This window comes from Macrosteles quadrilineatus, unplaced genomic scaffold, assembly GCF_028750875.1.
Source record: "Macrosteles quadrilineatus isolate MER2022 unplaced genomic scaffold, UCM_ALF_1.0 Scaffold_2__2_contigs__length_208266976, whole genome shotgun sequence".
In the NCBI taxonomy this organism is placed as follows: domain Eukaryota; kingdom Metazoa; phylum Arthropoda; class Insecta; order Hemiptera; family Cicadellidae; genus Macrosteles; species Macrosteles quadrilineatus.
In genome coordinates this window covers 197,086,039-197,096,728 of record NW_026542595.1, presented here as the reverse complement: position 1 = coordinate 197,096,728, position 10,690 = coordinate 197,086,039, and the positions used below count along the sequence as shown (strand labels likewise).

General features: G+C 33.4%; 1 pseudogene; it reads right to left on the bottom strand.

Annotated features, from left to right (window-relative positions):
• Positions 1-3,894: 3,894 nt before the first annotated feature.
• LOC128985257 (ADP-ribosylation factor 2-like) lies at positions 3,895-4,431 on the bottom strand (annotated as a pseudogene).
• Positions 4,432-10,690: the final 6,259 nt, after the last annotated feature.

Here is a 10,690-nt window from a genome sequence, read left to right as displayed (position 1 = left end):
GACATGACATAACCTACAACTACTAACTACAACAACAACTAACAACAATATTTCATCGGATAGCGCTGGGTTCACAACGATATGGTAGGCATACGGTTAAGTATCGATCGACTTAGTCTGAAAAGAACTACTATCGAATATCGTAAATCGATTGGCTTCCAAAGCGCCACCCAACCAAAATTCCATAGCGCTAAATAGTTTATTTAATTATGTTATTTAATTTATTCCAACTTTGTTCCTTTTGATCAGTTTTATGGTGCATGGTGCATTATTATGGAGGAAATATGCAAAGGACATCTAAACGCTTTTAAAAGTAAGGGGGTGGTAATTTATCTGGCGTTAATTGCGTAAGTTACTGGAATATTAATTTTAAAACTAGAGAACCCGTGCGGCTCAATGAGCCGCATAGTATGAAACATAACGCCGAGGAAAACTTTATGCTTAAATTCGAGTAATTGTAGCTACAGCTTAGAGTTGTTTAAACACTTGTTAGAAACTAATTTTAAATATCTCTGTTTGCGTCGTCAAGGTTCACCTACATTATTTCTGCTCTCAGTTTTAATTGATAACTTCTAATGAATGCTAAACAATCTGCTTCAATTCGAGTTAACATGTTGCAAAAAAGTTTTTCCAGCATTGAGAATTAAAGAAAACTGTTGCCTTAGGCCTACTGATAACCAGTGTTTAGTAATTTAATTTGGGTCATTTTATTTCTTTTGAGACATCCCCCTAATCAAACAAATTTTCTTCGTGGAGAACCCTGAAAAGTTAGGTGATATCAACTATTTCATGTGGTCCATTTTTTGCCAACTTAACTGTCATAATCGGCTTTGAATTAGCTAAAGCAGCAACACCATTGAAAGTTGGTTAACATATTTCAACGTGTTGTTTGTCAGTCTCACGTTTTTCAGTGGAGTTTCTCTAAATACCTGTCCCAAGTTGGGACACCATACTTGGTTGGGAATCCATACTTTCAAAACGTTGGGACTCCCAACGTTTTGAAAGTATGGATTCATTTGTCGAAATAGGTTGGATAACTCTTGTAGCTATATGATTTGGATAGCAATTCTCTTTTTGAACAGCGTAATATATTATTTGCCTTTCCTAAATCATAAAAATAAACTTGACCGTAACAACTTGATCGTTGAATACATAAACACTAATTCCTTCACTTATGTTTGGTCTAATATTGCCTCTAAAACTTTCAATAGCAAATGAGTTGTTGTAGCAAACTTCTTATTTTTGACTTGAAATGTCTGGGTTGTGTTGGTAAATTCAGTTAGTAGACCTTGTATAAGTTTTCCCGAGGAACTGGAAACATAACCTAGAAGTTAACAATCCATTTGTGTTTTTTCTCAATTGAAGTAGAGCGAGTAATACAAAAGTTTACAATAAAAATATAAGGTCCGCCAAGATTTGGTATAATCTTACTACTTGAACTATAGTCAAGGCATTAAATATAGTTTATACTAAATGTTTTGAAATATCTTGCTTTGTCATTGTCAGAAGTAAACATTTCTTGCATGCATTCATTTGATCTGACATTAGGCAAGTTTATTTTACCACCGTGACAACACTATGTGCTTCGTACATTTTTTCACTTCCAAAGTGAGTTGCTGAGCAGAACCATCAATGTATAGCAGAACTGGCAAATATTAGGTATACATATCACCAAGTGAATGTGTATCTGGATGGGTGTCTATTAGACCAGGCCTCTCTATTTCTACTCTCCTCATACGCATAAGATATCTTATTATTAATTGTCTCCTACTCACGTTTTCAATATTTCTTCTTTGAACTTGAGGCATTTTCTGTTCTTCCTACAAAACTGATTACCGGTTTAACTTGGTCTTAACCTACTGAATATTACAAACATTAATATTTACTCCCAAAAAGCTAATGAGTTTCTTTTTATAAACAGCTGTTTTTGGTTTTTAAATTTCTCCTATGTATTTCTTATGGGGAAAACCCGACCTTTGAGAGGGTCTCACGCCCTTCAGAGTAGGAATTTTAAAATTCTAAAACCTTATTGCAAAACTTCATATTGAGACGAATCTTTTGACACCTTAAACGTTGAAATTGGTCCACAAATAAGGGAGGAGTTGCGTTAACAAAATACGGCTTCACGTATCTATCTATATAAATAAAATTAGAGTTTTGTCTGTACATTGCTTAGAATAATGAACTTTTTGGTTATTTTTACATTTCATAGGTCAGAGAAACCGAATCAAACCTTATCTCAATTTCTGTCTGTCTGTCTGTCTGTCTGTCTGTCTGTCTATCTGTCATTCTCTTGGTAACGCTAAAATACGCACTTTATTACAACTACTCCTCAATAACTATAGCACTGTCCCGCCTGAAACTTATTTTCCAAATACTATACATATATGAGATGGTTTTAGACGTATTTCATCGAATATGAGACAGTTAGATATTTAACAGTAAACCCTTGAAAATCAAGTTTTTGTCGATTTTTGACGTGGAATTTCTGGAAGCCCATGTTAACCTTATGAGAAATGAAATTATTGAATCTTAACAGCTGTTTCAATTAAACAAGTTGGTTCTGTTCTGTGATGTTCAATAGCATTAAAGTTACAAGGATTACCAACAGGGTGCAGCACTAGCACTATTATTTCTTTTACATTTATGACAACAGCTAATTTGCAACCTGGAGGCGAGTGAGCGTAGCGAACGAGCTAACCTGAAGGCAAGTGAGCGTAGCGAACGAGCTAACCTGAAGGAAAGTGAGCGCAGCGAACGAGCTCCAACATACAGGTGAGTGAGCGTAGCGAACGAACTTCAACCAGGACGTGATTGAGCCATGCAAACGAGATCAGATAGTAAAAATAAAAGTAAGCCTACCGTTATAGGATCGACCGGCAGACACAGAGGTAATTTAACCTTTTATTGATTGTCATACCGATCCGGAACAACAAAAAACAACATAAAATGAAGCTATGTATAATAGTTTGGCCAGCATATCTTAAAATATGCAAACCAACTGCTGTTCTTTATATAAGAAGGTTTCAACTGAATATTATAAGATCCCCGTGCGTAGAACGGGTACACAGCTAGTTATATATACAGATAGATTCCTCCGTAATTTAAGTTCTTATACATATGCTGGTTATCAGCCTTACTGTAATTGGATAATAAACATTTTCATTGGAAAATTTTATGCCAGGTTCAGATAATATTATGTTGTACTTATTTATTTGCATTCACTCTCACTGTAATATTGTACGTGAATTAAATTATGGCCCTCCGTCGTCAAGGCCACATTATGACGTTCGACGACAGACATAGGAGTTAGGAGCAGCTGCAGCGCAGCAGAAGGCACAAAGCGCACCAAGGCAATAGTTTACTTCCACCATGAGACAGCCGGTGAGCCAGAGCCAGAGCCGATACTAATAGTCGATGTCTGTCATCCGGTAGAAAACAAGCTCGATATTTAACCGAATGCCTACCATATCGTTGTGAACCCAGCGCTATCCTATTTCATCAATCTTCTTCTTCTTGTTTAGTTTGCATGAAAAGTTAGCACACAGTCATGCAGCTGCCTAGAAGAAATCATTGACTGCAGAAACTTAAAAACAGTGTTCCATGCATGAGCGATCATTCTCTTTTTCTCTTTTCATTCATTCTCTTTTCTCTGTTTTTGCTGGTAGGCTACATATAGGGTTAGAATACTAATTTCTTTCCAAATTGAGCGTCATGAACTTGTAGGTACCGGTACCATAGATAAACACACTCCCTTATAAGGTTTCCCATCCTAATAGAACATATAAATAATGTTATTCAAGGATAACATTATTATTATTATTATTGTTATTATTGTTGCTGTATGGTCCAGAGGCTACCCATCATGGAACACATATAAAGCCAATTTAATCGTTAGTTCTGCCCGGTGCCTCGACCCTGCTTGGCGCAAGTCTCTTGTATCTTTCATCTGTTCTTCACCTTGTCCAAACCCAACAGCTGGCTCAACTCAGCAGCACTCAGCGTGTCGGGAAGGTCCTGTTTGTTGGCCAGGATCAGCAACACGATGTCTCTAAGAGCCTCCTCCTGGAGTAACCTGGTCAACTCTTTCTCGCACTCCGGCACTCTGTCACGGTCGCTGGAGTCCACCACGAAGATGAGTCCCAGGGTGTACTCTAAGCAGCGTCTCCAACAACCTGATCATTTCTTGTCCTCCGACGTCCCACACTGTGAAGCTGATATTCTTGTATAGTGCACAGTCTCCAGGTTGAAACAACTGTACCCAAAGCAAGGGTCGAAGCAACGATATCGCACAGGCAGTCTCAGTCTGTACAAGATCGTGGTTTTCCCAGCCGCGTCCAGACCGACCATCAGGATCTTCACAAGCTCCTTTGCGAAAAGCCAAGTTAGCAGGGATATTGAGAGTCGCAGGTAGGATATTGTGAGTCCCATGGCAAAATTTGTGGATTTATCTTTAGAATGTTATGATTTTTGTTTGTTGTTTCCAAAGATATGAAAATACAGCTGGTATACACATTCACTTTCTGTTTAAGATTTTGTTAATGTGATATGAAATGATTTTTATTCCCAAAAAAACAGGAAAGAATAAATATGAAAAGAATATCCCTCAATTTACTATAAACATATTTATAAATTAATACATAACTCAGTTCTATTAAATTTTTGCACGTCATGTCCTCGAGTATGTTCAAGTACACAATGTAAGAAAATCGATGAATTTGATATTTTTATAAGTAACTAAATGTAAAAAAAGTCAACAGATGTACTGTTTGTTTTATTGATTAAACTGTAGCCTACACAACAAAAACATTGGACTTCATTTTTGATTCTTACCCTTACAATCGGTTAAAGTATTAAGCTATAAAAAACAGTAACTAAAAAAAAACTAGTATTTAAGTATAAAAACAGGAAGGGGAATTTGACATTTAAATTCAACTGTGCAACATAAAGATTTGTCTCCATTACAATAATTAATAATTAATTGTTAGTTCTGTCCGGTAGATGTCATGCTTTGTTTACACTTTGTTTATATTATTTTAGGGTTAGTTTCTCATGATTTGTGCCTCACTGTTTGGTTATATAGCAATACAGTGAACAAGTTGTTATTGCTTATGATTAGATAGTTTTATTCGGGTAAACGAGGTTGTATGTTACTGAAATATTGAATTATTATTCGAAGAAGTATCGAAAAATTACTGAAAGAAACAAATTGTAAACAAAACACGACTCTACAGTACACCGGACAGAACTAACAGTAAAATTGGCTTCAGCTGTTCCATAAGGATGGGAAATCTACTAAGGGAGTATGTTTTATCTATCAGTAGTCATAAAAAAACTAAATCAATAAAAAAAATACCCACATTGATTACAATGTTTCAAGTAATGCAATTTACAATCAGCTGTGTTTCCCTATTTTTTGCAACAATGCAAAATTTTGTTTTCCTTACCTGACAAAGCGAGCTTTCTTGCACTGATTATAGCACGCAAAGTAGCTAATTTCTACATTTACTTACTTTTGCCACACTCATCTTACTTTTGCCGCACCCAATTTTTTGCCGCACTCTATTTTTTCCACACTCCAGTATTCCAACCAAACAACACTAAACAGTGTGCTTTCATTAGGCACGTAATACGTTTACGCTTGAAAATAAGTTGGCAATACTTAGATACTATGACTACGATCAGCTGGTGCAGTGTTTCCCATTTTGTCCAATGCTTGGATTTAACAAGTTGTTTAGTGTTTGAAAGACTTATTATTTCTATGCTTTATAGAAACTATAGGAAAAATGTGTACTAAGTTATAGTTACACAAATAACTATTTCCTCAACGATATTTTAACAAGTTCATTTTTTTTCATCAATAAAAAATGTATAAGAAATAATATATGCCTACATACAAACACACCATATTTTTAACTGCATAGAAAATAATTTAATCATAAACATTATAACACACCTAGTACTAAATCAGTAAACGCATTTACCCATTTAGTTAATACCATAATAAAACCATTTTCGGCCCTCTCCAATAAACTCTTAGAGTGTGAATAAATAGCTAAAACATTGTAAAACCGATTTCTTTGCTGGTAATTTATTCTTTACTAATGAGGAATAAACAAAGGTGGGTAAGACAGTACCTGTAAGGAAATGTCCAACTGATAGGACAAGCTTGGTCTCATCACAGTCACAAGGTTGTCCGGTCCTCAGTTAGGTGCTGAGTGTTGGGGGCAAGGGACGGAGCCGTGTGCCGAAATGAACCTTCCCATCTGCGGCTTATTTAGTTTTATATTTTCAGTTGCGAGTTTACATGCTGTACACCCAACTGTAAGTAATTTTGATAAATCCTAAACCATAGACTAACACAAGTATGTTTTATCTATGTTCTATACTTTGTGTCAAGCTGGGTTGAAGTTTTTTGTTTACTAGGTTTTGAGAATAGTTTAAATTTTAGCTTTTTCATGTAGGGTAAGGTCTTAAGTTTTATGATAAGAACTAGATTTAGGACAGATTTTTTCAGTTTTGATGTCCCCAAAGGCCAAAAACATCATCCGCTCAAATTCATGTATACATGTGCCCTTTAGCATAACTGAAACAAACGTCATCATATTTTACCTAAATTTAGTACAAACGTCTAAATCTAAATTTACTCAAATGAGTTGGTGAACCAGCTTGATCGGACTATGTGTAAAAATAGATTTTGCCCGTTGTGCTTATTAAATTTAGTAATTTATATTAAACCCGTTATGTAGACTTAAAAAATAAATAAATAATTTAGTATGTACACTTATTGAGATGGAGAAATAAAAAAAAACTGTAAATTTAAAATTCCTATACATTCTTAAGAACTATTGTAATTTGCTTGTTTATGGATGTATTTTAAATCTCAATAAATACAAAGTAATTGAAGCAAAAAAGTAACAGAAAAAAGTTAGTTAATGTAAAACATGGATGACTTAATTGTTTGATAATTTTTTAAATATAGATTTTTTTTAATTTTGTTCTTTTAACATATTTGTTTACTCTTCTAAAATGTAACATTTAATCCAATGATTTTGTCACTCTTATTACTGAAATACTTTTGTTTAATCGGTTAATCGGTTCACAAGCACAAAAGCCCTGACTGGTTCAAAAGGTTAATTTAAAGAATATTTTAGTTAGATTATTTTGCTCCATTCTAAGATTATGTTGTATGCAGTTTTAAAGGTTTTTTAAATTGAATTTATTTAAAACTCAACTGATGGTAAACTATTAAAAGTAAATAATTATGATACATACTGTAAGATAGTATGCGCATAGATAAAACACAGTCCGTACTCGTTTAAAATTTTTTTTCAGATTTTTACAAGTAAAAATTTTAGAAATTTAAGCTCAGTACATATTTTGTAAACTATTGTTCAAATCGTTTCATTAATTTGGTTTGTGGAGTAAATAAACAATATAATCAACGATTGAACATTATTAATTGATAAAGGTTCAAGCGATCACTCATGCAAAATCATATAAGATCATAATCTTAATTTTCGTATACTGAGATCAATACCCATGATTACAAAATTATGAAAGCCTTCATCAAAATATTCCTCATCTTTACTGGTTATCCTTCAGTTCTCCACTTTCAGATTCATATTTCCTTAAATTTGCAAGAGGAATGATTTTGGTAAGGGACATACATTATACACTCTTGATGAGAAACTGTTTCCATAAAGAATAAGACAACTTACTCTAAAAGTAAAGCTGTAGCAAAAGATTAAACATTGATGATAAATGTATTGCTAGATCCATGCGGTTCCACTAGAATTGTGTTATGTCTTGTTATTTCTGTTATTTAAAACCACGTTTAACCATATAAAACGGTTTAATCATAAGCAATAACTCAAATAAAATAAAATCATTTATTGCCGTAAAACATACAAAACATACGTATGGCATCGTCATATTTTACAATAAATTTCTATTTACATAACTGGACACCTTAAATAAATGATACATTCGTCAACATCATACACACTTAACTCTATCAATAGAGATTTCAAATGCACTTTGAATCGTTTATCATCTAAGCATTTTCCATTATGTGGCAGTAAATTAAAGATTGTCTTACCTAATTCAAAAGTAGATTTAATGGTATTCTGATAATAACATTGGTGAATGGTGAATTCTGGGGGTGAACTCGTCCCCTTTATAGTGATATAACCAATCAGTAAAGCCCGAATAATGAAATTAACCCTAAAATTGCAGAAAAATAAACAGTATCAGCAATCTGACACATAATTTCTCCCATAAGCTTGTTAACAACATTTATCATGGGTGGAAGTAACTAGATAGTTTTGTAGGAAAAAATCAAAATAGTTGCAATAACTTTTGAGCCGTATTTTTACGGAAATGGGATTTGTACAATTTTGTTCAGAATCTACTAAATGACTATAACATACTTTTTTTCAAAATAATTCGGGCTATTTTTGAGAAAACCAAAATGTTCTGTTATTTTATGGGTTTTCATGGGGAAATCACCATTAAAAATCAAAATTTCGAACAAATAAAAAAAACAACTGGATATGCTAGAGATGCAGGCTAGGGCTAGACGTTTTACAATAGAATTAGATGATAGGTATACTTGTGTTGGTTTGTCTATGGCTGTAGACAGTTTGATATAGAGACAGACTTAATTGATCTATACGTAGAAAATAGCAAAAGTCTACTACAGATAGGTCTAATTAAAGAACATAGTGCCTTTTAAACAATACTAATGTAAATATAATAATTTATTACTCAAATCTAATAAAACTGTCGATTTTAAAACATATTGATGGAGAGAAAATCTTTCAGAAACCTACTAAGCTATTTATACCAGGCTATACACAATTCTGAGAGTACTTTTATTTTAGCCATGATTTCCTGTTTGAGATTTCTGGTTAGTTTTCTGACATATTAGTCTAAACTGGAGCTTAAAAATTGAAAAACTTATCAAAATTAAAAAATTCTTTAAACATTTTTAACCCTGCCTCCTTAATTGAAATGCTGTTGAACCGAAAATGATCAAATCTGGTAGATCACCTTAAGCTATGTTTTGTTAGAGAATGTCTGGAATTCTACATCTGGACTCCACCCAGTTCCAATAAAAACTCTGAAACCGGTCAAAACCTTTGGGTGACAAAAACCGCAAGCGACCAGAATATCACTTACTTATGTTATAGTTTTAACTATCAAGGTATACAAGTTCTTGGTTTTCAAACTAGTATTCATGATGCAATACAACAATAAAACTTATTGATGATACCATTCTACACAAAAAACTTGGTTATGAAATATTTTTGAAAAGAAATTCACGAGATTATATATTTTTTCTTTTTGAAAGAAGGAGTTAAGTTTGCCACAAAGAGAAAGTTGGTTTTAAGGAGCTTACTGAGGTACAACCAGGCATAAAACACAACTACGTTTATAAACACAAAATGAAATTAAAAACTCTTATTTCGTCCAAATTTTTCACAAAATTAATGGAATAATCTCCAACTGGTGGCTTGTAGGGACAGAAGTCGCAAAAATCTCAAATGTAAAGAAAATTAGTGTATAACTTAAACAAACTTAGAATGAATTTATCAATGTTTCGGTGCCAGGTATCTCTGTACACCATATCCTTTGAGTGAAAACATGTTCTTTTTTGTCTTAGCTTTTGTTATTAATGTTCAATAAATAATTTAATTTCTTCCAGTGTTTTAAATCTGCTAAAGGCATCAAATGTAATTTTTTGTGAGTAAATATGTTTTACTGTTAAAATACTGGTACATACTGTAAAAGAACATCGATTATTTGCTAAATAATCGCAAATTATCAACTTTAAATACCAAACAACCATACACTGTTATACCCAAAGACCGTATAATTATACGGTTATAATTATGATCTAAAGGCTCATTAATTGTCTGGTTGACTTATTGTTTTAATTCAAATATTACTGTTAGTAATTGGTATTGTTAACATGATTAAATGGAATTTCATCAGTTTGGTGACTGATTGATGAGGCTTTGACACTGGTTAGGGTTCCGTTTCCCAGTTGTCGAAGCGACTCACCAAATTCTCTTTTCATCGGCATTGACACGTATATTTTAGTTAGTTTAAGAAACGTAAACTACTTCCAGATTTTACTTTTATATTTAATTTCCCCTTTAATATACTATACTAAGCATGCTATATTATATTATTTGAACCTTCTTTTGCTTGGAACTGCATGCCTATCTGGTTTGAATCTCCCGTAAACAATATTATTTTTCCGCCCTGTCCTTAACCATTCTCTATGTTACTACATGTTGTGCACCATTCCTAAATACTCTCCTTCGTAGTCACGGTCTTTACCTAACACGTGGACATTTCAACACTGAATTACTATTTTAACCTAAAAACAGAACACTAAAAACAATAAACAAACAAATACGCAATGTTTACATCAGCTGGTACATTTAAAACAGCCTATAGAAACACTGTACCAGTATTTCCTTTAGAAAATTACTGGATCTCTGACGGCATGTGGGGCAGAACAGGGGTAATTTTGGACACTTCTGATATTTTCCCCACCGACCTTGGACCTTAAGGTTTAAAATGAATCCTCCACAGCCATGCTACCTTTTTCCTAGCTCGAGATATTTCGTAGGGACCGATTTACTTAAGGAATTAAATATATAGATAGAAGATAGAT